General features: G+C 43.2%; 2 long non-coding RNA genes across 2 annotated transcripts in view; one reads left to right on the top strand and one right to left on the bottom strand.

The window, feature by feature from the left end:
• Positions 1 to 25,698, top strand: part of LOC120758174 (uncharacterized) — a 52,562-nt gene that overhangs the window by 19,866 nt on the left and 6,998 nt on the right. Inside the window, exons 2-3 of the long non-coding RNA XR_005702792.2 lie at positions 12,672 to 12,783; positions 24,421 to 24,619. This is a non-coding gene — a long non-coding RNA (uncharacterized LOC120758174). The remainder of the gene's footprint in view (positions 1 to 12,671; positions 12,784 to 24,420; positions 24,620 to 25,698) is intronic.
• Positions 19,181 to 24,524, bottom strand: LOC120758175 (uncharacterized). The gene is made up of 3 exons (XR_005702793.2): positions 24,395 to 24,524; positions 23,959 to 24,076; positions 19,181 to 20,047 (listed from the first exon to the last, which is right to left on the bottom strand). It is a non-coding gene; the product is annotated as an uncharacterized LOC120758175 (long non-coding RNA).

Genomic DNA, 25,698 nt, shown 5'->3' with positions numbered 1-25,698 from the left:
AAAAAGTGGGTTTTATGAAGATGTGGAGTAGCCTACTGCACAAGTGACACATCACCTCCTGAAATCTAATAGAGCTGTCATCCTTGTGCTGCTGTTGTATCTGTTAAAGCCATCAGCTGAACATCTGTCCCTCTGTATTTTATACATTACAAACCACTTTGCCAACTGCCTCCACCCAGCCAGGTTGCCGGAAACACTGCATTTTAAATGCTTTTAGAGTGGGAGGAAAGAGGGAGTGTTTTTTTCATTTTTCAGTCAGCTGCATCTGATAAAAGAACACTTTGTAGTGCTGGGTAACCCCAAACATGTAAAAGCTGGTGTGCAAACCATGCTGCAGTATGATAAAAAGGACTGGAGCTCTTCAAAACTCATTCGATTGGAATCACATTGGACCCAAATTTGGCTAGAGAACCACCTAATTTCAGTGCTGACATCTGTAGCAAACTGGAAATAAGCACAGAGTTCATATAAATCAAGGCTTCTGCTTCCAAAACTGAATTACCCACAACAGCACAAGCTATTGTTGCTTTTAGGAGCAGACATCCAAACTCAGCCATGTCCAGTTCCAGGTGTTCAATCCTGTAATGGGGGCCAGGGTTTTTTGAGATATTCAAATAAGTTAAACAGCACATTGAGCTTTCCTGAAAAAAACTGGAGGGAATTTTAATCCTTTCAAAAAAAAAAAAAAAAATCTGACCTTTTTTTTTTTTCCTGATTCTGAATATTTTTGGAATTATTCTAGATTTCTATAGAAATATTCTGATTTTCTGGCAGGGTCTTTTTCTTTGGCTTGATGATGCCCACAGGAAGGAGCTACAAAGAGGTAATGAGCCTGGACCAGCAGCAGGAGGCTGGAGAAAGCAGTGATGAAACAGAGAGAACAGGAGCAGACTCCAGAGCATGGCCAGAGGAGCTTCCCTGGCAAGTCCCTCTTCTCCACATACAGTTGGATAACGCAATTTCATCACATGCACCTCAAACAGAATCTGATCTCTTTGTAAAGAGTGAGGAGCTGAGCAGATTGCTATTAAAATCAACCAGATTTCGTTGAATTTAACTGTAGGGTGGCAAACATGAAATAGCCAACTGCTATTTCTTTTTTACCCTTGTTTTAGTGCTTTTTTGACTAAACAGCAGCAGGTGTTCTGGGCTGCCGTGTCAGCGTTTCCATATGGGTCAGAAACTAAATCAGCTACCAAATACGGATGCGGAGTAATTAATTCTTCCTGCAGTTTTTCTCTCTCTTTGCTGATACTGCATTTATTTTCATTTTTTGGGCTGTACCTGCCTGTGTGGCAGTTTCCAAGGCAGTGTCTGTCTCTGTTTGCAGCTTGGTGTAGTGAAAAGAACACCTTTTGCTATCCCTAATTCTAAATGTTACTCTAGTGAGTTGTGGGGTTTTTTAACCTGACACCTTTTTGCTTAGACGATGCTGGAGAGTCAAACCATATGTAAAGATGCTGTAGCTTTAATGCTCTGTGATGGGGATTGATATGGGATATGCTGTATTGGAGAGTTCATCTTGAGGGGAAAGTCACAGTACAACCGGTTTATTAGCCACGATGCTTCTTGATAACTTGAGAAGCTCACCCTGTGGCACCTGCCAAGAAAGGCTGTCTCCTGGAACAGCAAAGGCAGTTTATCTCAATAGATACTTGGATACAGCCTAAAGGACACTTGCTGGCTGCGTACCTGCTTGCAGAATGGGTTAAGATTAAACTCTGTGTGTCTGCAGCCTGAGTATGTGCTACTGATAAACTCACAATCAGAGAAGTGAAACCCTTTTGAAGATCAAAAGAACTGTAGTTATGTGTATCTGATTACAAGCAATGGTCCACAGTGTCTTGCAGCAGCAAATGCAATCAGTGACACACACAGGAGTGGTTGGGATGGATTGATGGAGACATGGGGCTTTAGGAGTCTCTTCTGGTCTTGGGCACTCTGACCCAGTGTTAGGAGCAAATACACATTGCTGCTGCCATCACATACTTCCAGTTTCTCTTACAAGCTGAGTTTTCAGTCAACTGAAGAGACCTGGGAGGAGCAGTGAAACTGTCAGATGTATTTTGTCATGGAAAGATATCCTGACTTTCAGAGAGAAAGAAAAGCTGTGCTTTCTCCCCTGCTTCTCCTTTTCCATATCAGACATGTCCAAGAATGGGGGCGGGGGGGGGAAGAAATCACGCTTAACTATGTCATGTCTCATCCTTACATTTTCCAGTGTTATGAATTCATGTTGCAAGGTTTAGGCTTTGTTTTAATCCTAAAATACTTTCTAGTGTAGTAATATTAAAAACTGAGAGCCCTCACTGCTCTCTCCTCTTCCTCAGACAGTCTCTCAGCATTCCCCTTCAGGACCATAACCTTGTCTGTCTCCCGAGGTTTGAGGGATGGGGGGGAATTTTTTTAGACTCAGGGCACACAGCTCAAGGAGTCCCTGAGACTAAAGTAGCCATGTGCCAAGATCAGTGCTGATGGGGTGTGGAGGAGTTTGATTAATATGCTGAAACTTAAGCTGTATCTGCCAGAGACTGGTACTAAAATACCAAAAAAAACCCACAACAAAAAAAATCTAACAAGATAGATGTTTGAGAAATGCTGTGGATGCCTCACATTGTCTGGGGCACAGGGAGGAGAAACTTTGCCTTCTCGTACTTCTCCACAGGCCAGATGCTATTTTGTCAGTAGATATCAAGAAGCATATGAGGAAGGATAAGTGGAATATCTGGCAACAGGCATTTCCACCAAAGCCACCTCAGTGGTAGCCCCAGAGCAGGTTTTTCAGTCTGAAGCAGGTCACATGCCCTGACATGCGCTGTAGCTAAAATCCTTCCCTCCCACATCCTCCATTCTAGGCAAAAGCATCTGTGCCCATCAGCACTTGCAGCAGTTGTGGTGTAAAGGGGTCTGTGCAGTGACTCCAGTCTCATCTACGTTATAAAGTGATGATGCTCTCTCCCTCTCACCTCCTCCCACTTCCATATATCCCACCAATGGATTTCCCAGAGCACTTCTGTCCCATAAATAAGGCATGGTGTCACTCTTGTTTGCTTGCCACAGAAACTGGGTAACACCTGAAAATCTGAAGAGGAAGGAAAGATTTCATTATAAGTGATTTCTAAATGAAGAATTTTAGAACAAGCGAGTCAAAAGTGTATCCTGAGGAGGAGGGAGGTTCAGTAAGGCACTGTATGTTGGGAATTTCAGCTGTTCTTTATAAGAAATGCTGCATAGAATCATATCACAGCCCAGATTGGAATGGATCTTGAAAGATCATCTGGTGCAACCTTGTCATGAAGAAAAAATGTGGTTAAGAAAATGTCCTAGTCTTGCTATTTCCAAGCATGTTGGATTGTGCCTTGCTTTTGCCAAGGTCAGATGGTGTCACTCTGATAAAGCAGAGCGGGAAATGAGGCTGGTAGGCCACTCTTATTAGTTTTCACATGCTCTATGTAACCAAAAACTGAAGCGTGATCTGTTGGCACGAGATTGTCTGGATATCCTTAGTTCGGTCAAAGAACCTTTTTGAATACTTGACATTTCAGTCTCCACCATTGGTTTACATCTGAAGTAATTTGAAGGTTTATTTTGATTATAATCTGGATAGTCATTTTTGATCAGCAGTCTGCGCAGATCAGAAATGATACTGCAAATCTGAAGCCCTGCTGATTGCCAAAGGTAACACATTCTCTATGCTTACTCAGGTTTTCGGTGCTGAACTCTTCTGAAGTTGAGCTGAACCGTGGAATATTTGTTTGCTTTGCAACTGTTGTCTAGCCATCTGCTTTAGGTTTTGCTTGATTTCAAGAAGGCTTGGATTGTTTTGGCTTTTTGTTTTTTATTAAATATGTTGGGTGCATTAATCCTCTGAAAAATCAAAACGCCCTCAAGATTAATTACAGATATGGGTCAGCTATTCGCTGCATTCTGCCCATATGGAACAGGTGTTTGGGTTGGCAAGTCATCCAGGGGCAAAGGAAGGACTTCATGGATTTTTTTTTTTTTTTTTTTTTTTTTTCCCCTTTGAGTTTATGGCAAAACTGAGCTTTACACATTCTCCAGGAGTCAGTTACTTGAAATGTCGTGTTCTGCAAACAATTCTTACTGGAATGGTTTCATGGAATCACAGAAAAACAGAGGTTGGAAAGAAAATGTCCAGGTCACTTAGACCAATCCCTATGCAAAGGAAGACCATCTGCCTTTGTCTTTATCATAGTCACCCATGAGGTAGCTGGAGAAAGCAATTGGAAGCACCAATCCTCAGCTCATTCCCCTCCAGGCTGAAAAAACACCATTCTTGGTCTGACCTGTGCTCCAGTCCTTGCCTGACTTGGTTACAGCATTTTCATGTCTTTTTTGACTGAAGTACTTCCTGTGGGAGTACAGGGCAATCGCCTGCCCTTACCTGGTGTCTCCACGTGTAGCCTGGAAGGTTGGATTGGGTTAGAGAACAGTGCAGGCAGTGTCTGGGGAGATGGGATGGGAAGGCAGTAAATTCACAGCTCAGACAGGCACCTTTGGCTGGCGGCTTTCAGTGGGACGTGGTGAGCTCACGGTGTTTTCCCGGGGGGAATTCTCCAGTAGCGTATTTCTGTGTTTCTGAGACTTGGAACCCAGGTTTGTTTTCCTTAGATCTCTTTGGCGAACAAAAAGTGCTTCCACAGCCAGCAGCACTTCAGATTTGATCCAGCAGGGAGCCCTCTCATTAGGTAGAAGGGATTCAGACTGCAGAGGTTAAACCCAAATGCTGGAGTCCCAGTTCAGCACCCCACTCGTAAGAGCTTGCCTGCCATATGCTGACAGATGACTGTCTTTCCCCCAACAACTAAACTCTTGTTTAGCTTTATTTCAAATGTTTACTTTTCTGCTGGGATTTCAATAAAAGCCCCTGCAGCAGCAGCAAGTCATCCAGGACAAGAATGGGGTCTGTAAAACTGTCCTGGTTTTGTGCTTGTAAAGCTGTTTGAGAGAGAATACACTACCCATCCTGTGTTTTGCTTTTGGAAGGAAGTTAAACATACATTATTTAAGTTATTTGTGTTATTGTTAGATCATGGGGGACAAAGGGGCTGACTGGTAACAAGCATAAAATAGTTGAAATATATGCCGCTATGATTCTTTTTCTAAAAAACTAAACAAAACAAATTCCCAAAACAGGAAAGGAAGAGGGGGGGAAGTGAGGATCTGTTGTTATGTTTTAGGTTGCTTTGGTTTATGCATTGTATTTTTTTCCTCTTGAGCTCCTATTAGCCTGCTGCATCTCAAGCTTTCTCTGGTCCCCAGAAATCAGGCACTTCGTCAGTTTCTCTAACAGAAGAGTTGCCTTTGAAAATTAAATTCTGCACCTAGATCACTGCTGTATTGGTCCATTGAGAAGTAAATACTGTGCACTTGCTCCTGTTTCCTGGTGGTTTTTCCCTCTGTTACTGCACAGTGATCAACTCCCTATCACAGAACAAATGCTACAGCAGCTACACGAGCAGAAAGGTGTATTTTCAATTTCTCTTTGCTTTTTCTGTTTCCACCTTTGAGTGGTGCTGAGTAGTGGAGAAAATCAAGGCTTAAGGCGAGAGCAGCAGCAGCAGCAGCTCTGGAGCCCGTGGGTGCTCCCGTCCCTTGGGTGCTCAGTGCTGAGGTTCTGCGGCTCCCGCAGCATCCATCCAGCCCCAGCGCTGCGCTGGATTCAGCCTCCTCCTCCCCGACTTGTGAAGAGGAGGGAGCCACGGAGGCAAAACCTGCCAGTCCTTCTCCCCTACCGGTGTTGACTAAATCATGTGAGAGGGATTAAGGAGAGCAGTGAAGCATTTTAACCCTGCTCTCACCGCAAGAGCACCGCGGAACCGGAGCGTTCTCTTAACAACTGGGCATGTGCATCAAAGGGGCCCGGACATGAGATGGGGAGTGAGGTGGAGTTTGACAAAGAGCCCCTAATCCAGTCAGCTCTTGATGCTGCTGACGGGGCCACAACATGGAACTAAGGAGCGTTTGCTCCAGGATCTCCTCCCTCTGGACGCTGAGCACTAAGGATCTTTTGCTGTCTCAGGAAGGCCAGCGGTGCCACAGCAGATTCGTGCGGTGCTTCCACAGCCGTTCCCACTCCTCCCTGGAGCTTTCTGAAATCACTCTGCCTTTTGATAGTGGCCCAGCTCCCCAGTTCAGTGCCTCCTCTTTGTGCGGGCACCATGGAGTCCAGGCTGGAGGGAGATAATACTTCCTGAAGTGCTCATTTATCCCAGCGGGAGGGAGGCGGCTCGCAGCATCCACACGGGTTATTAAGCTGCACTGGAAAGAAAGAGCAAACTGCAGAGTTGTATTAGTTTATGTATTATCAGCATTTGTAAGGTACCTGTTGCCCTAGTAACGAGGAACAATGTATTATAGCTTCGACCAGGCAAAATCACCCTCTGGTCAGGGAAATAAAAAAATTCATGGCCTTTCCTCCGGAGCCACTCCTGCAGTGCTTGGGGAGGAGGGCTTAGGAGACAGAAGAAACTGAGCTGGTTGTTATGATCATACAATCCCGGTTTCTGTTCATTCACAACTCCTGGGAACCCTGCAGAGCTGCTAACAAGCTGTGTGTATATTGAGAGCACGTAGGGATCTGCTGGAGGCGGGGGGGACAGAGGGGCGGGCAAGCTCCGGTAATTCGAAGCCTGCACAGTGCCTTCCGGGGCAGTGGCCTTGGGGATATCCTGAGCTGTCCTTTCGTTGTCTCTCCTGCTCTCATCTCCAAAGGACTGGCTGGGGAACTCACCGGTGGGGACCCCATTCACCTTGGGAGCTAGGCTGTCTTGGCATGGGAGGAGTGGCAGGCTCTGCTGTTTGTGCAGCAAGTCCGTGTGCTGCCCTGTCCTTCTCAAGGCTTGGTGTTTTATCATTAAATGGGCGTCACGGCATTGCCAGACCTGAAACAGGTCTCACAGTAGCAATTACTCTTCTAATGAGGGCTGAATAAGTGAATGAATATGATGCTGTTGCTGTTTGTGTCACGGGATGGTCTGAAGACCATCATGCTGGGCACAGGGAGCTCACCCTGGCACTGCGTTCCCGCTGGTTGCCCCGTCTCTGGAGCAGGGACCCTGGCTTGAGTACATGGTCCTCTGGACTTTCAGATGTTTGACACTTGATGTTTTCCTTACGGAAAATAGATTGTTCTGTATAAACAGTACAACAAGGTAAACCTTGTGCTCAGTGTGACAACCAAGAAAAATACTGCAAGGACACCTTAAAGGGTGAGATGGGTTCAGAAGACAATGCTGACTTTGTTTCAGTGTCAAGGGGAGAGTCAGGTCCTGGCAGTTGTAGGAGATAAAACAGCACTTTCTATTGCATGTGGGTCAGCTAGTATGGGCTTGTTCCTAGCATTGATTCTATATGCTGGCTAATGACAGTACAGTTATTGTTCTTACACCTATTTGCAAAGGGAAATGAATTGGTGACAGAATTTTAGTGCTTCTCCATGAGGCAAATGGGTCAGGTTTCTTTATTTTTGCCGTTTAGTGCAGTACATCTAGTCTCTCAAATCTGAGCTGCAACCCAAGTTGTAGATAGGCAATTCAGACCCTTGTTTTATCATCTTCTAAAAGGCGATAAAGTAAATTATTCGAATCTCCACCAGAGTGAAATAAGAGGTGAGACTCTGAGAATTGTAAACTAGGCAGCCAGCTAAGGGGAATCTAGTTATTTGTGGCACTGCAGGTTTTGCTGCAGGCTCACATCACAAGTGGTAGCCAGCAGCACAGAACTTAACTTCCCTTCGGCTTGATGCTTGTCATGATTGCTACACAAACAGTAAAAATTCATCATCTGTTACTGTTTATTCTCTCTGTGTTGCATCAGAAGAGTCTTCATTCTCTATCAGTCACCACAGTGATTGCCTCACTGTGACTTTGACTATAATTTTAATTGTCTATAGATCCTGTGCTGATCTTTCTGACACTGAAAGATTTAAGAGTAAGTTATGCTCCGGGATCGATGTTAACAAGTCTTTACTTGGGACCCTTATTTAATAAACTCTCATAGCCTCTAGGGGTGATTTACAAAACTGACCTTCACTTACTGTTTGTAAAACCAGAAAATTGGTAAATACATTTCTTCAGAAAATAATTTATGCTTCCTTATTGGGAATCACCGTGGCCCCTGAGTCATGGCCACAGCTTTACCTGCCCCAAAGCATTACTGGTCTAACTTTTGACTAGATGATTTATCGCCCTGTGAAGGGTGGAATAGAGTCAAACTTCTTGTTCAATGCACATTAAGATGTTGTAGCAGAGGTAAAAGCAGCTGATTACTTGCAGTGCAGACCCTCTTCCCATGTCTAGCAGAACTGACAGTGTAGTTTTAAATGGTCCAAGTTATAGGAGTCTGAACCAGATGTTGTAAAAGATATGGTTTGGAACAGCCAGGCTTTGATGAAGACATGGCTGGCTAACCTAACAGGCATTCCTTGGTTTAACAACCCTGCAACAAAGCGCAATGAGTTGTGTGCCTGAGAGTTCAATATGAAGGTTTCTGCTTTAAAAAGTAAAAGGGAAAAGAAGTAATTGTGTTGGCATTCTGTTCCGGCAGACAATGTGTGAGTGGGACCATGCCCCCAGTGAAAATGCCATGGAGACAATGTGTCTGCTCCTACCCATCACATTGCTTTCCATGCCAGTGGCTGACTTCAATCCATAGGCAAAATCCAGGCTGCTGGCTGCAGTGGCATTTGCAAAGGTGAAATCATGCAGCTGTTACTGAAGCCTGCTCGTTCCTGATTGGAAAAGTCGATAAACATTTTACAGATGATGGGTTTGGGCAGCGGTTCTCAGTGGCTCGGCTTCCTTTTGCCCTCTGATTTGACTGCTGGAGATGCTGTGTGTATTTCATAGTAAATAGGTAATAAACAAGTGTGTTAAGAAATGCTATCCACAAATCAAAATAAAATATTCTAGGCTATTATAAGGCCTTATTACAAGAAAATGGCAGGATTTTGCATCAGTTGATTAACCAGTTATGAAACGGTGCCTCTCATTAAACTTTCATATGACATATTAAATGTACAGTTGTAAATGAAAGGTGACTAGGCCATTTATTGCAAAACAAATGGATTGATGTAATAAAAAGGGGGCTGTGCTTTTGTGTGGGGATACTGTCAAGAGGAATAGGAAGAGCACTCCCAAAAATTCGAATGCCATGATGTGCTTTTACTTCAAAACAGAGTCCTGAATCTGCCCTGTTAGAAAAATCTATCACTGAGACTTGAGTGAAGTATTATCTAACCATCTGAGACACAGCCCTATAATTCATGGGTCATTGACACAGTAGAGAAGATCAGTTCTGGCTATTGTAGCAGCAGAGGGACTCTTAATCCATGGATTATTAACGTGGAAAATTGAAGGGGCTGTTACAGGCTTGTGGTTTATTAGACTATTGTGGATTTAGGGAGCTTTAATTTGAAGATTATGGACACAATGGAGTGCAACAGATCCCTTGACAATGTCAGTGGCAAGGCTTTTGTACAGGAGAAAGCTCCTGCCTGAATTCTGTCCTTCCCCATCCCACAGGATACTGCTTAGGAAAACACTTATGGGGCTGCAATCACCTTTGAAGCTCATTTGATCAAAGCAACACAGAAACCCACTTCTCTGAAGATAATGTTCCCTCAGCTCTTCAGTCTGGAAATTATTTTGTTCTAGGAAGGCTTTTCTTGCCAGCACTTGATTTTCATCCCCTGTTGCTGTTTAATCTTGGAAAAATCTGATGCTACATTATGTTTGTATAACATCATTAGGTCCATGGGATGCTTTGCAGGACAAGTGAGCTGAATGTGTTACATGGAGAAGGACTAAGGAATGAAACCTTACACCTTCACTAGCAACAGCTTTGTGAAATCCCCTCCTCCCCCTGATCACCCTCTCAAAAGCACTGAGCCCTCTGCTCCCCATCCACCTTGAAGGACTGACAGAGATGTGGAGTTTGTGGGTACGGAGAGGCACAGTGAGGCTTGAACACATAGTTCCAAAGACAACCAGCCTGCTCTGAAAGCCCACCAGGGAGAGTTTCTTCCCTGCCCAAGAATGTTGTATGTTCTCCTTTTACCCTTCTCTGTCCCAGAAGAAGGGAAGGAAGATGGAAATTGTTACAGAAAACACTGCAGGAAGGGTTGGGGTTGAGGGAGACTCAGAACTGGCATTGAGGTAAACTCTGTAACTGCAGTGGTTCCACGGCACGGCACGAGCATGAACTGGAGACCTTCCTTCTCCATCCTCTGATTTATGGTTGCTAAACAAGAGGAGGAGCTGTGAGCAGAGCGGCACAGAGTGGCTGGTTGGATCAAGGCTTCTGTGCCCATGCTCAGCTCGAGGAGTCTGTGCCTGCACAAGTTGTTCTGCATCTCTTCCATGGCTGTCTGCAGCTGGGGAGTGGACTGAGGTGAGCAGGGAGGAAAGCCAAAACACCATCTGTGCTGGCATTGTTTGTTTTTTTGTGCTCTTATCCAGAAAAAGCACCATTTGTTCATAGCGCTTCTTGCTGCTGGAAGCTGAGGAAGCCAAAGCATGAATGGGATCAAAAGGAACTGCACAAGCCCCTGGCTGGCAGCTGATGAATGGCTTTTGAATGATGTCTCAGACAAAGCATTGACACCAAGATTTGTAGCAATAAGGAGGACAACATGGAAGAACAGCCATGCTTGTCCTCTTGTCCAGGCTATTTCCCAAAGTTGGATACTTCCTACTTCTTCTGTTAGATTTCATTTTAGCACCAGACCAAACCTTTAAACTTTCCCAACAGGGGAAGGAAGAAGGCAGCTACACAAAATAACAGTGTGTGTGAATTGGGGAATGGGAAGCAAAAAGTAGGCAGGGGTTCTTCTAGGCTAAGACAGGTGAGCTGCATGCTCCAATTTCCTCTCCCAACATCAGTGAGATAGTCACTGTCAGAATGTGACAGAGAAAGCATGTGCAGGACTTGAGAAGGCAGCTCAAGAATTTCTAGGAACACCCTGGGCACTGGGACAGTCCCTGCCCTCTGATGCTCCAGTGTGTACCCAAAGGCTGGGTATATACAAAAAATCCCAGCAGTCATGCAGAACCTTGATTAAATTGTAAAACTGGTTGGTTGATTATTGTAATTGAAAAATATGTATTTACTTGAAAAAAACTTCTGTTTCTCAACTATGCTTATGTTGCACAGATAGTTTGGTTTATATTTGAGTAGAAAATGTTTAATATTCAGCCTGGGAATAGTTATTTATCACAAATAACTATTTCTTCTATATTAATTTCCACTTCAAGAATTTACATTTTCATGCTTTCCCTCCCTTGCCCTCTTCCATTCCTCTCCCCATCAAAATTTACTTGTATTTCCCAGGGAATATATGTGGTTTAGAGTAATGCAAAACAAATGATGGATTGAGTGTATTTGCAATGCCCTTTGAAAACTGTCCCAGTGTTCAAATACTGCTCAGTTTTATTCCTCTAAGTGTCCTGTGCTTACTGCTGCAACATGTCATCTACACAGCCAGGAAGTTGTACAAGATACACAAGGTTCAAGCCAACAGGATAAAATCCAAGTGATCTTTTAGCCAGCTTTTGAAATGAATATAATTTTGTGACCCAGAACTCCAGAAATTAATATTAATCTCAGCAGTCAAACACAGATGGTCCATATGAAGTTTTCTGTGTAACTTCTAATTTGACATGTGAAACATTCTATATAATTTTTAAAAATATACTGTGATTTTTGAGCCCTATCCTATTTATAAAACTGCTTAATAAAGCAGATATTGTTGTAAAGGAACAAATACCTGAGAAGTGTGTGGTTCAGGAACATTGCCAGGTTTAAGCATCTTTCCGAATTTGTGTAGCCAAATATGCCGGATTTTTGACAAGCACTCTACTTGAAATGGGTGCACACCTTCTAATGGTGATGTGCTGGACACCTGCAAGGAGTTCTGAAAAGTTCAGTTGCTCTGACACACTAAACTCTCAAATAGTGGGAAACTTTCCTTTGATTTCAGCAGATGTCTCCCACAAGTATGCAAGAAAATGTTTGTCTTTATATTATCAGCAGTTTTTATGTTACAAAATAGCCAAAGGTCAGAATTTCATTTTCTCTCGGGCATGGTGCTGAATGAACAATAGCTGAATAACTGTATTTGGATTCAGTCGCTGATTACACTCCCTCAAGATATTCTCACAATCACTTATTCTTCCATTTCTGCCCAATAAAGTGGCTGGAGTTTGGTAAACAGCCGGAGTCAAAGGGGTGTGGGTGGTGAAAATACAACCGAGGTAGGTGAGAGGTCCTACTGGTGAGAACAGGAGGGAGTTCCCAGAGCTCCAGGCATCACTGTCCCTGTGAGAGGATTGGGAAACAATGCATCTTTTGGTCATTTGGTTGCTAATGTTCAGAGCAGAATTGCATCCTCATTTCAAGCATTTTGCTAGCAGATGAAGCTTTTCTACTGAAGCCTAGGAATAGAATGGTCGTGTTTGACAGTCATGTTCAAAGGGGACACCTGGGGCTGCTATGAAACACTCCATGTGGTAAATGGGAGCTGCCATTGCCATGTGAAACACTGTGACTTGCCCCCAAGGGTGCAGGGGAATAACACTGACTGGGCAACAACACGGAATTACTCCGACTCAGGCTACTGCTCCCCTCTGTCTCGTTGCCTTCCTGTACAGCAAGGTCACATGGGGAGCCATCAGGAGACTGCTGAGAGTGATTCAGAGCAAGCCTGGCCACTTCTCCTCCTCAGCCTTGCCAAGATAACCATCTCTGCTGGGAAGAGCCAAGGTGGGGATCTCTCTCTTTACTTGATCAAAGCAATTCAATTACTCTTTTTGGAGCTTTATATATTAGCATCACATAACATCTCTTTTCACTTAACTACTCCAGCCATTCATTATCTGTTCAAATGGAACCTGGCAGAGCTTCCTGTATTCAAGTTTATTTGGATCAGTAGTCATATCTCTTACTGGTCCAGAAAACATCAGCTTTCATCTGACCTCTCCCTCGCATGGAGCTTTTCCTTTCAAGCCAAAATTTTTGTTTAAATATTTAAACATTTATTTATTTAAGTAGCAAAACCATGCATCCTCTACTCTTGTCAAATTTCACTAGACTGCATTTCTCTGGCTTTGCTTGTTGTCTTATGGCTCAGCAGATAATGTATTAATGACCTGTACAAAGCCCCAGCAGGATATATCCTAGGGAGAAAATGGACAATGTCTGGATTTGTCAGTAGTCCTTCATTTGGAAATGTTACTCAGAAAGAGGTCATGACTGTGATGAAACAAATTCAGCTGCCCCTTTGCAGATACCACATCCACGAGGAAAGATCCTCCATCTTCACTTGCCTTGATTCAAAAGTTGCTGGAGTTTCCTATAGGAACACTAAGCTCTGTGTTTATTAGTCCAATAAATGGCCGTCACTTAATGCTCCAACCAATCCTCCCAGCAATTACCAGCAGCAGGGTTCCCATGCTGTGCATCAGTGACGGTTCGTGAACTTGCTTCAGTAACTTCCCGTGAGTTAACACAGCTGAAGCAGACAAGTCAAACTACAATTACTTAGTTTTGTTAGGGGATTTTGAAGCCTGGTTTCCTAAGGAGATTCCCACCATCACACTATACGTCTCTACACCTGAATACGTTGTTAAATTCCATCCAAGTTTGACAGACAGCTAGGTATGTCAGCAATAGCAAGATAAGCCACTGAGAGATTAAATCCGTGCTGCTCAATCAGGAACAAAAGTTGACCTGTAATCTCAAGTAAATCTCCAAATCCCTCAGACTACTCATAGAAAAAGTATTCCTGCTATAGATGTTCTGACTTGGGCTTTGTGTGTTGCTACCCAGAGACTGGCCCAGCCCTGAACCAGGGAGCCAAAGGAAACAAGGCTTTGCAGCTTCTGTTGCTCACAGATTGGCCTCTTGTTAAACTCCTTCCTAATTTCACTGTCAGAGATGCGTGTCAGTTTTGGGCTTTTGTTTTAAATACACAAAGGTGTTTTTTCCATTAAATATTGTGTAACTGTGCTGGGAGGTGCATTTCCAGTACTTACTTTAGTAATAATTCTTGAGCATGGATGGGAAACTGAACCTGAGGGCAGGGAGCACAGAAAGCTTTATTGTATTAGAGAGGATAGCAACATGAGAACGCCTCTGTGTGGGACCACAGCCTGTAGAAAATCAAAATATAAATGTGCCAGATTGATATTACATAATGACTCCACAATCCCAGAATTCTGCCTGGGATATTTACATTTGGACCATAGTGGTCCTGTGATGAATGCTGATAGAACAGTGAGTCCCTGACAGGTCTCAGGTCTGTTGTGTGGTGGGGGCTGGTTTTCAGCTCTGTGTGTTTAGCAGACCCTCACAATCAACTCTTCTCCTCCAAATCTGCAGCAGCATTTCCTGCTCAGTGGAGAAGGAGGAAAGCAGTGATGCTGTCTAAGCTCTGGGTAGCACTGCCCATGTGAGTTTAGTGGTTCTGATGATAAATGTTTCATAGGTCATTCATGTTTGATAAAGGTGAGCAGCAATACATTAAACTTTTCATATTTCTTCATCTTATCTCCTTTTTTCAATGACTTGTTTGCTGGAGTGCCTCACTCTCCTGATCCTTCCTGGTGAGGAAGGAAATCACTGGCTTTGACATTTTCTGAATAAGAAGAGCCAAGACAGAGAAAACTTCATCTGTTGAAGCAAATCAGGAGAGAAAGAGGTACACAGAGCAATTCTCAAAATTCCCCTAAGATGTCCAGCTCCCCTAAGCATCAGGTATTAAAGAAATTCCTATAAGTTCTCTATTTACATCTTTGCTAACCTAAATCCCTCTGAATGTGTGGTACTAACTCATTTACCCATGGTTACAGGAGGAATTTGGCGTATCACAGGAAACTGATCCTTTTCCAATAACAAAATCATTGTTTAGTTGCTGTCTTTTCCATCTCACATGCTGCATTCTGGAGAGTTTGTCAGCTTGAGCTGAACACTTTATTTATGGAGGGAAAGTCTCAAACTGCTTTGCATCAGGAACAATTTATATGTATACCTGTATATTAGTATATAGAAGTGTATATATATAAATCCACATTGTGTGTATGCATATGTGTGTGTGCAAAATACATTTGCAGTACTAAGAAAATAAGAAAAGAGACAGAGGTTCCCAGATTACAAATTCGCATCCAGGAGAGAATTAAGCCTGTTGCCAGTGGCTTATGTAAACCTTTGAAGTGTGAGTGCTACATTGCACTACATTCCTCACAAAACTTAAGGATGGTAAATGAACACTAGTAAATTCTGAGTAGCCTTTTTTCTTTTTTAACTTAATTTTTTGAGTAAACTCCCTCCTACCAGAAGTTCAGCTGGGACTGCTTATTTAAATTTATTTTGCTTAAAACAGGAACTGAGATTTAAAACCATTATTAATAAACAGTTTATTTTTTACTGTGAAGCGTCCAAAGTAAGTCATAAATTATTGTCCACTTAATTAAAGACACTCACCTTTCCAGCTGTTGTTCTAATCAGCTCAATCTAAAGCAAATAAATTCAGTGCTTTGCCAGTTCTGTCAGGGACTTTGGTGCAGGCACAAGGAGTGTCAGGGTTCTTTTCTTCACCGCTCCAGATTACTGGGCCAGGTTGGAGCTGATTTTCAGAGGCTCTGAGGCATCCTTGAACTTCTGGGTACTCTGACTCTTCATCAGCAGACTGTCTAAAATGTGGACTTGCATGCCTGACCAACAGAGTGAGATCACCCTTTGTCTTTATTTTTCTCTTATTTCTCTTGAATCCAAGAGTGGACCTGTGAGAAATCAAAGTAACTTGGCCACAGCTATCCTGGAAGAGCAAGTCTGCCATTGATGTACCCAGCAACTTGCTCAATGACCCTTCAAGCTAACCCACATACAAGGTCATTTTCTATGAAATTGAGTGGGATGTTTCAGGCAGCAGGTTGGAGAGAGGAGCATGTTGGTGACTACTATTCATAGCAAAAGAAAAAATTTCTCATTTTCAGTCTTTTCTACAGCTGACTCTCCGTAAACCTCCTGAGTTCAGGAGTAACCAGATGAGTCCATGGAAAGCAATTCTACTGAGAGCTACGAAATACAAATAGAAAGATATCACCCTGACCCAAGAAATCACCCATGAAGTTTGTTAGAGAGGCTTCAGGAGAAATGAGATGGGGAAACAGAAGATGCAGGTAGCTGGAAATGTCTGGGTTGGTAAAATTCACCCCACTTTTGGAGTAACCTTCAAAAGAGGGGACAGTGGATTAAACTTTATTTACAGAGATGTGTCAAAGGTGTGCATTCTTCTTCTCTGCATCTCACCCTTAACTGACTTCTGTTCCTAGTCCTGGTGTGCTCTGATGGCATCTGATGTGATTCATAGAGGGGCGAGAGAGCCTATGGTGTCTGCAGATAGGAGAAACCAAAACATGGTTTTGGTTTTAATATGGTTTTGGTTTTAATATGGTTGGCAATAATTACAGGTAGGCAGGTATTATTCTGAGATCACACAGAATTTGACCAGCCAACTCTCTCTGTCATCTACTCTGTCAGGTCCCAGAAAGCTGCCTTGATCCTCTGTGTCTGTGTGCGAGGGCAGACAGAAAAGAGATGAAATGCTCCTTTTACAGGGTCTTTTCAAGCATCTAAGCCATCTCTGCTGACCAAGTAACTGCGTTTTAGTGACTATATTGTTTGCCCAGTGACATTACCATTAGTTTGCAGTTAGATGATGCTTCTCAGAAAGGGAAAGGTAATCTATTGGATTACTTTTTCTAAGTAACTGGGGAAAAACATAGAAACAGGGAAATTTTGCAAGGCCAGAGTTTGTTTTTACTTATGACATCTTTTAAAACAAAGGTTAACCTTCTCTTCAGAGAATTACTTGTAGGGCTAAGGTTCAAAACTGAAAGTAGCAGCCCAGAACTGTGTAGCAGTAGAGGTGACTGGGAATTGTGTAGCAAGTCGGGGGCTATGATAAATCTGAATTCTTATGAGAATATATGAGGGCTGAGGTGCTGCTATTTTGGGTTATTTTCTCACTTCATGAATTTTTGATATTACTTGCTATTGCAGTTGAGTGGTTTGTAGTATATTCTTTATATTAAAAAAAAAAAAAATTATGTTGGAGAGAGGTGGAAGAGAATGAGGAATGCAGTGTGGGAGGCTGAACCAAACTCCTCCCTTCTCAGAGATAGTTGTCCTCTGAACCGCTAGAGCTGGTTTGTGATTTTTCCCCTTAGCAGGTCTGTCCAGGGTGTGTTCCCATGAGCAGGGCCATTAACTAACGCCTGAGCACGTTGGACCAGGGGCATTCTCTGCAGAATGACCCCTTCGTGCACTGCACCGAGACTGGAGCTGGTGCCACTTGACTGCATTGGGTCCTGTGCTTGTGGATTTAACTTCATTTTCTGCTACAGGCCTCCTGGTATGTAAGAAAGCAAATTCAAGCTTGTCACTGTGTTCAGTGAGGCAGCAAACTTGCAGGGGGAAATTCTCCTCCTTCTGTAGTTCATGGTGTTCTTCTAAACTATTTATAAATAGGTCTGCTGCAGCCAGTGTTTGCATTTGGACAGCCTCACTGTTCTCATTTTCAAGGCTTCTCTCAGATCTAAAAGTAAAGGTCAGGTTGACTCCCCTCATTTGAAACAGAGAGGAAGAAAGTTAACCCTGTAAGCAGGTGGCTCTAACGTAGTAATTCTCAGGAAAATGAGTACATCTTCCTCTCCCTTTGGCTCCATTTTCATTTCTCTGCCCTATTCATTAGCTGATGATAGTTCTAACTTCCTGCGTCCTTTTAAAGGAAACCCCCTACAAATCATCATCTGGGATTCATGAAATGCAGAGATCTGGTAAGCAGCACAAATCACACCCTTCTGGCCCACACTTGCCAGAAGCCCTGGACAAGTTTTCAGCTGAGTTTATGCTTCACCTCCCTCCACTCTACAGAACAATAACATATGGGTCCATTTTCCCCAAAAAAGCTGGTACCAAAACCCAGCAATCCCCTTCATGAAGGATTATTTTTTGCTGATTGAGAGGTGTTTGGAAATGACAGGCATCTGATCTCATCTTAAGCCTTAAATTGCTGTAAATCCTGGATTGGTTTATCTTACTTGGTTTTACTTCAACCAAGTAAGATATTATCCTGCCTCAGAGCTAACACTTTCCAAGCTCGCCTCAGATGAGTGTTGCACACCGAAGGCATTATTATCTGCCATCACTGGACAAGGCACTGCACAGAGCCAATTCATATGTGACAGAGCTAAAACACTAAATAGGATTACGTGGCTCATAAGGCAGGCAGGAGAATGAGAACCAGCCAGTTAAGCAGCCTTTAAGCTGTACTACATACGTGTAACAACCATTTTGCTTCTGTATGGGGCCCTTGGAGGGCAGGTAAAATACTGCAACAGCCTGAGATGCTGTGTTGTGTGTATGGGCAAAGGATGCGAGGTCTCGTCATCTTCCAGATGTTGCTATCCAAAGGCTGCAGTAAGGATGTCAGTGGATATTTACCTGAGTGAGGTCACAGCCTATGTCTGAATGAAGAAAACATGAATGAGGGTGTGAAAAAATTCACTTCTGAAATGGAAAACACTTTTTTTTTTTTAATGTTAATTATTCAAGAGCACCTTACCCTCCTTTATCCCCAGGAGCTGTTTTAGCAATCTCCTTCAGAATAGATTATCTTTGACTCAAGTGGTACATTTATTTTGGGATGGATTTCTCATAAATAGAGGTTTCTAGGTGTTCTGAATGAAAGGAATGTTATTGGTAGGTAGGTACATTATGCACCTAACCAAAGAAGACTTACAAGAGTAAATACTGTTTTATTGCCTATTTAAGACTTTGAAACTAAAAGTTTGTATAAAAGAAGGCGCATTATCCCAAGACAGTGGTTTTATTTGTGCTATTATCTAACACAGTGTTACAAACACCCAAGAGATTTCTGTAAACTTTCTGACTGAGCTGTGAATTGAGGCCAAGTGAATGTCATGGTTTGACGCTGGCCAAACGCCAGGCACCCACAAGACTCGTTCCCTTACCTTCACCTGCTACAGGGCAGAGGAGAGGGAAAAAAAAGAACTAATGAAGGGTTCATGAGTTGAGATAAGGACTGGGAGAAAAACACTCTAGGGCAAAACAGGTTTAAATTGAAAGGTAAAAATAAATTTATTTTTAACAGTCAGAGGAGGAAATGCAAAGTAAAATAAGTCCTTAAAACACCTTTCTTCCACACACCCTCTCCCCAGCCCCTCCCTCCTCTCCACCAACAGCACAGGGAGACAGGGCATGGGGGTTTTGGTCAGTTTGTCACCTGAGATCTTTTTGGGTTTGCTCTGGGAGAGGAATCTCTTTTCTGCTATGCCATGGGGTCCCTTTCATAGGCAAAAAGTCTTCCCAAAATTGCTGTGACATGGCTCACTCGTCCACAGGATGCAGTCCTTAAAGAGCAGACTGCTCTAGTTTGGAAGCAGGGACCCTCTGTCTCTGGAAGCAGGGACCTTCTCTCTCTCTGTCTCTGGAAGCAGGGACCCTCTGTCTCTGGAAGCAGGGACCCTCTCTCTCTATCTCTTGAGGCAGGGACCCTCTCTCTCTCTGTTTCTGGAAGCAGAGACCCTCTCTCTCTGTCTCTGGAAGCAGGGACCCTCTCTCTCTGTCTCTGGAAGCAGGGACCCTCTCTCTCTGTCTCTGGAAGCAGGGACCCTCTCCCTCTATCCGGGTCTCCCACTGGATCACAGCTTTCTCTGGCATCCCCCCGCTCCGGCGTGAGCACTTTTCCCACGGGCTGTGAGTGGATCTCTGCATCCCCCAGGAACTTCACGCATTCCAAGGGCACAGTTTGTTTTCCCATTGTCCTCCCCACGGCTTGCAGAGGAATCTCGGCTCCGACACTTGGAGCACCTCCTCCCCTTCCTTTCTTCCCCCTGACCCTGGTGCTGCCATGTTGTTTCCCCTCACGGCCTCACTTCCTCCTCTTCTCTGACTAGAAGAAAACTGCTGCTTGTAGCTACCAGTGCCAACAAGTTCACCACTCCTGGAAAAAAAAAACCTGTACATGAGATGTTTTGATTTTCTTCATAAATGTCATCACAGAGATGTTACCAACCTCTCTAACTGGGCCAGCAGCATGTCCATCTTCAGAGCCATCAGAGATTGGCTCTGTCAGACACAGTGGAAGCTTCCAGAAGCTTCTCACAGAAGTTCCTCCTGTGAACCTCTCCAGCTATGAAATCAGGCAGTGTCAAATCAACACAACGAACTTCTCCCAGTAAGTCCCAATCACTAGGTAAAGATGTTCCTCTTAAGGAGGTGTCCTGGACAGAGTGGCTAGAAGCGTTCTGATCAATAACAGAGCTATTCTATATGCATTTTTATGGATGTGTGAGTTTTGACCCACCAGTAAGATGTGCAGGTATAATTTCTCTTAGCACAGAAGCACTAAATAATTAATTACCACCATTCTCCTTGTGCGTGTTCAGCTGCTGCTTGTTGTGAAAATCCCATGGGCTCTGAGGGGTGGATTCTGTGCAGGCAGTAGCTGTTACCCTGGCAAGCAACTGTTCACCCACTGTTCAGAAATCTAATTTTCTCTGCTGGTATGTGAAAAATTGCATGGCATTCTTGTCACAAAATCCCTTTTCTAGTTTTCCTGTGTTTTGTGCTTTCACAATTCCCTTTGGCACAGCAATTATTATTGTACCAGCTGTAATGCTTGTAAAAGGTGGTCATAATGAAACCTTGGTAGGCATCTTGTAAAATTCCAGCATTGGTGAGTATGGACCCCACCAGAGCTTTTATTATAGATTTTGCTAATTCATTTGGGTATGCATGTGAAGGCTCTGATGTCATTTACCTCACATATTATATCCAAGTGAGTTGCCATAATTATTTACCTGTGAACCATGATTTTTTTTATCTAGAAAAGTGTAGTTTGTGGCTGGTGTTTTGGGACAAGCTTCTGCTCAGTGTGTTCTTTGAACTGCTTGGCACCTCAGTTGAATGACACAGGTTTTAGTTTTGTACGTCATTGAAAAAAAGCAAACTTTTAAAACACTGTTAATGAGAACTACCTTTGCATTTCAACAGCTGTTTTAATTATTACCAAATTATTTGTTTTACTATATTGTAATTTCAAAATTAATTTTTTGTAGCTCTGTTTCAAGTACAGAGATGGGTTAGATTTAGATTTACTAAGACCTTCAAAATGGAATTTGGTTTTGTATTTCTTCCATTTACATTGATAAAATGTCATACACTAAGTAATTCCCATACCCATTAACATAGATTTGCCCACTCATACTTATTTTGTCATTCTTACTTCCTCAGGCTATTTTCAGCTTTAAGCCACTACTAATCCATGACCTTAGTGCTTTTGTTTCCAGGTCTGAATTATATAAGTATTATGGAACAAGAATTGAATGAATTACTCATGACTTTATTGTACAATAACAGCTGATTAGCTTTTCTACTTCCACTAACTAAAGTAATAGAGCAAATTTAATTACTTTAACTCTTCATTTAAAATTTTTAAATTATGTTTTTTGGGAGTTTTTGTGGGGGGTTGGTTCTTTTTGGTGGGTTTTGTTGTTTTTGGTTGTTTGGGCCTTTTTTTAATGCGGGAAGGCCATTTAAGAAATATTTCTAAAGGGAAAGTGGAAATGGAGGAAAATAGCAACAGTCTGTGTTTCTGGGTGTCCAGAATTGCTGCCAAGCACACAGAAAGACAACTAAAGCAGGAATGTACCCTGCACTCTGCAGTGCCCACTGCAATGGTAATTGAATAAAATCTGCTGAGACAAAAAAGAAAAAACAAAAAGCACTTTGGTCACAGCGCTGAAATAGAAAAGCAGCAGCCGTTAAATGGAACCTTTTTTAGTATATCTCCTCAAACTCTGTCTCCTTCTGTGAGACTACTCCAAAAGCAGAACACCTGTAGAATGCCAGGTTCCCTTTCGGACGCAGGGCAGCAGCATCGCATGGCATGGCCACGTTTCCAACAGGCTGGGGACTTTGCTACTGCTCCTGTTCCAGCCATGCTGATTGATTCTCATTTGAAATGCTATCTCTAAGCTGCTTTTGTTCAATTGCTTACTTTCCTGAAAGGTTATAATCAAAAGGCCAGACCTCAGGAATAACTTGGCGCCCTGTATGATACTGGTTTCCAAGCGGAATGTAAATAAGGGGTCACATTTTCCAAAGACAGCACTGCCCCACCATCAGTGCTGTGAGAAATCTGCTTTGCAGCTCCGTGGCTGAATTTAGGGGGAAGCATTGCTGACAGGCTGAGTCAGTGGCCCAAATTCTTCTCCCTTTATCCATGTAACCACATGAAAATTGTGCCTCCTATCCACAGAATGTGCATGAATAATTTCCCTGGCATGGGACTGGAGCTAGCTAGCACAATAACTATGCTTTTGTAAGCTCCATATGTCCCTTGCCTTGGAGCTTTTCAGATCATACAAAACCCTGGTACTGTGACTAAAATGAGAAAAGCCTGGGCAATGACTTCAGAAGCAATTGTGGATGACCTAAAGCTCATAAAGGATTCTTGACTTCGATGATGTTGACACAGGTTGTCCTAGGTTACAATGTAAGATGTGCCCAAAGTATGTATTCTGTCACCATCTACATGAGCTGTTGAAACTAGGTTGGGCAGTGTTTCCCTTGCCCCCTCCCTCCAGTCTATCTTCTGTTAATGGCCCATCAATACACTGCCACATGACTCAGATAACTCCCTCCAGGAGCTATCTCTGTTTAATGGACAATCAAGGACCCATTGCAAGACCCATAGAATGATATCAGCCTATTGTGAGATGCTCTGCCCAGGGGGAGGAGCCAGGCATTCCCACCTGGATATAATCTGGGATTTGGGACAGCTCAGGCAGCCTTACCCACTGGATTCCAGAGAACAAGAGCTACCAGACCCTTCTACGAGATCACAGTTTCAACAAGACCACTTGACCTGGACTGCTACCACCACCCTGACTAACAGGGTGTCAGGTTGTATTCTGGCTCTGTCAGTGATCTTTTGTACTATTGCATTTATTTTATTTTACCTTTTTTTTTTTTTTTCTCCTATCAATTTTTTTTTTCAGACTTAGAGTCTTGCTGGTTTTGCTTTCAAGCCAGCACACAGGTCCATCAGATTTACAAGTTATATCTAGACCTTATTGAGGTCCTGGAATGACCCTTGCAGTCTGCAGAGATGGGATTTTAAACCCTGCAAGGGAGTCCGAATTTCCAAGCACTTCAGAAACACTGGAGTCTTTAACTGTACTTTTTGAAATAAGTACAAGAAATGAATGCACACACGTTGCCTATCCATCTCCTCCTCTTTGCACTCAACATTTTTGGTGTAGGAGAGTTCAGTAACGGAAGTGTAAACCTTCTGTTTACATCTATAAACAAGATAAGGTACAAATTGCTGCAATACAAACTTCCTTGCTCTGGCCCTCCGCTGACCTCAGCTATAAATGACAAGGACCCTTCTTTCTCACAGTTTCAGGAGTCTCCAGTCTCTAGGGCAAAGTTTAAACCAGCAAATGTGCTTACAAAATCCTCTGTATGAATTTTTCGGACTGCTGTGCGAAAGTAGTCACACACTACCCAGGGCCAGGGGCTCATGCCTGTGACATGAGGGACAGATGCAGCTGGACCTACACTTGGAGGGTACCCCAGACACCTCCAGCTGCAGGGTGACCCTGGGTCCATTTGCACCCATTTTCTGAAATCAAAGAGCAAGCTACAAGCACTTTTGCTGAAGGGCTTAGGTAGAGAAGGGCACGTTTGTACCACATTTTAGACTGACAGGAAACATCCGTGTCACTGTATCTCACGCTCGAGTCTTCTCCTGTAAGCTCAGTGCTGGGTCAAATAAATTGGTTGCAAAACATCCAAGATTATGCCAAGTAAACACAAGAATAATTAGATTTAAAAGCTACTCACGCATTGTCTTATTTTTATAAATTTCAATGGGTGCAGAAAGAAGAGCTGCCAGTAACACAAAAGCTGTTCTAGGCACCGGAATCAAATTCCTTGGTGACCAGGACAGATGACACATGGCCTGAGGGAACAACACAAGAAGAGATGAGAAAAATCACAGGGAGTGGGGCAGAAAAATAAAAGGGAATTTCTGTCTTTGACTATATCTCCATGCCCTGAAAGATCTCACAGCCACTGGCAGTCACACATACACGTCACTGAGACTATGGTGGGTATTCCTCATCAGAATTGGTAATCTGGGATTTCCACAGCCATGTCAGTTCTGGGTAGTGCAAGTGAATGCTAAACCATCATGTTTGGTACCGACATCAGACAGTAGGGCAGTGCAAGGTTGTGCATTTGAAGACCAGCATTGCATTTGCACAAGAACGAGACTTACAGTGATGTTTGTGTGTCCTCTGGCAGGACTTGTGTCCTCTCCTCCTGGAGCAGCTCAGCAGAGGATCATCATCTCTGGCATGGGTCACCCAACTGCAGATCCCTGGAAGATGGACTGGTGCTCAGACATGGACCTGAAAGCTTTCCTTGTTCCTGCAGTGTCACCGCTGAACGCTCACCATTGGTGTGTCCTGGAGAGAGCATGAAATAACTCTAAGAGGGCCAGGTCAGTAGTTCTGTCAGTGTGTTTAGGCAATGCAGAAACTCCTGTTTTCTTGCTTGTGGTGAGCAGTAGGTTGCAGGAGAAGGACTCAGGGATGGTTCTTGGTCACTGCTCTTAATGATACTGTAGAGAGGTGTTGACACTGGATCCCTTAAAATGCTTTCAGCAGAAACATGTCAGCTTCTGAAAAGTGCCAGCTCCTGGCCCAGAGGCCTGTTTTCTATATGTAATGGTATCCAAAAAAAATTCATGCAATTAGATACCGCTGCCCTAAACCACATGGTTTTATATGTGTAACCAGGGCTACAAATGTCTATTCTCACTGTTCAGAGGAGTTAATTGATGCACAGAATCAAGCAGAATAACTTGTTTTTGTTTTAATGTGCCCAGTTCTACTCATGTTTGGGGGAAGTTGCTCTTTTAGCGCTCCATGTCTTTCACGAGCTATGACAGGTCTAGGAGTCTCAGCCATGGGTGAGCATCTCCCTCTCCTGCTATTGTAGAAACACAAACATCCAATTTGTTGGTAGATGAAATGGCTCATATTTGGACAATTCTCTGTTTTCACTATGGGCTTTGTGTTACGAAGAACCATGTGCTGGAACCTCCCATGAAAGCAGCAGAGAGAAAGAATGCTGCTGGTGTGTATGAGATTTCTCCTCCCTGCGACAAATGCTATTCTTAGCTGGCTGGCTGGTGTGGAGTAACGCATTAACTGAGTGTGATAAGGCAGGGAAACGCTGATACTGGCCCCATTTTCAGCCCTGTGTTTGCTCTGCCATTAGACAATGGGGTCTTGATCCCCTAGGAGGCCCTGACATGTCAAAACAATGTCAGTTAAGTCAACAAATATCCTTGTGTTACAGTCATTTCCAAATTGTGCTTTGTCCCTTTAAAAATTCTGAATGGAAAGGTTAAGAATATTTAAGAATTAAGATGATAAAATATGGGGAGACAACATGGAAACAGCTGGCTTACAAACATAAGCCTGATTCCCATCACCAGCATTTGTTAATATTATTTATGTTGTAATGTATATGAGAAAGTCGAAAGGTCTGAAAAACATGACATGTATATCTCAA

The sequence above is a fragment of the Hirundo rustica genome, chromosome 12 (assembly GCF_015227805.2).
Source record: "Hirundo rustica isolate bHirRus1 chromosome 12, bHirRus1.pri.v3, whole genome shotgun sequence".
In the NCBI taxonomy this organism is placed as follows: domain Eukaryota; kingdom Metazoa; phylum Chordata; class Aves; order Passeriformes; family Hirundinidae; genus Hirundo; species Hirundo rustica.
This window is presented reverse-complemented; position numbering and strand designations above follow the sequence as displayed.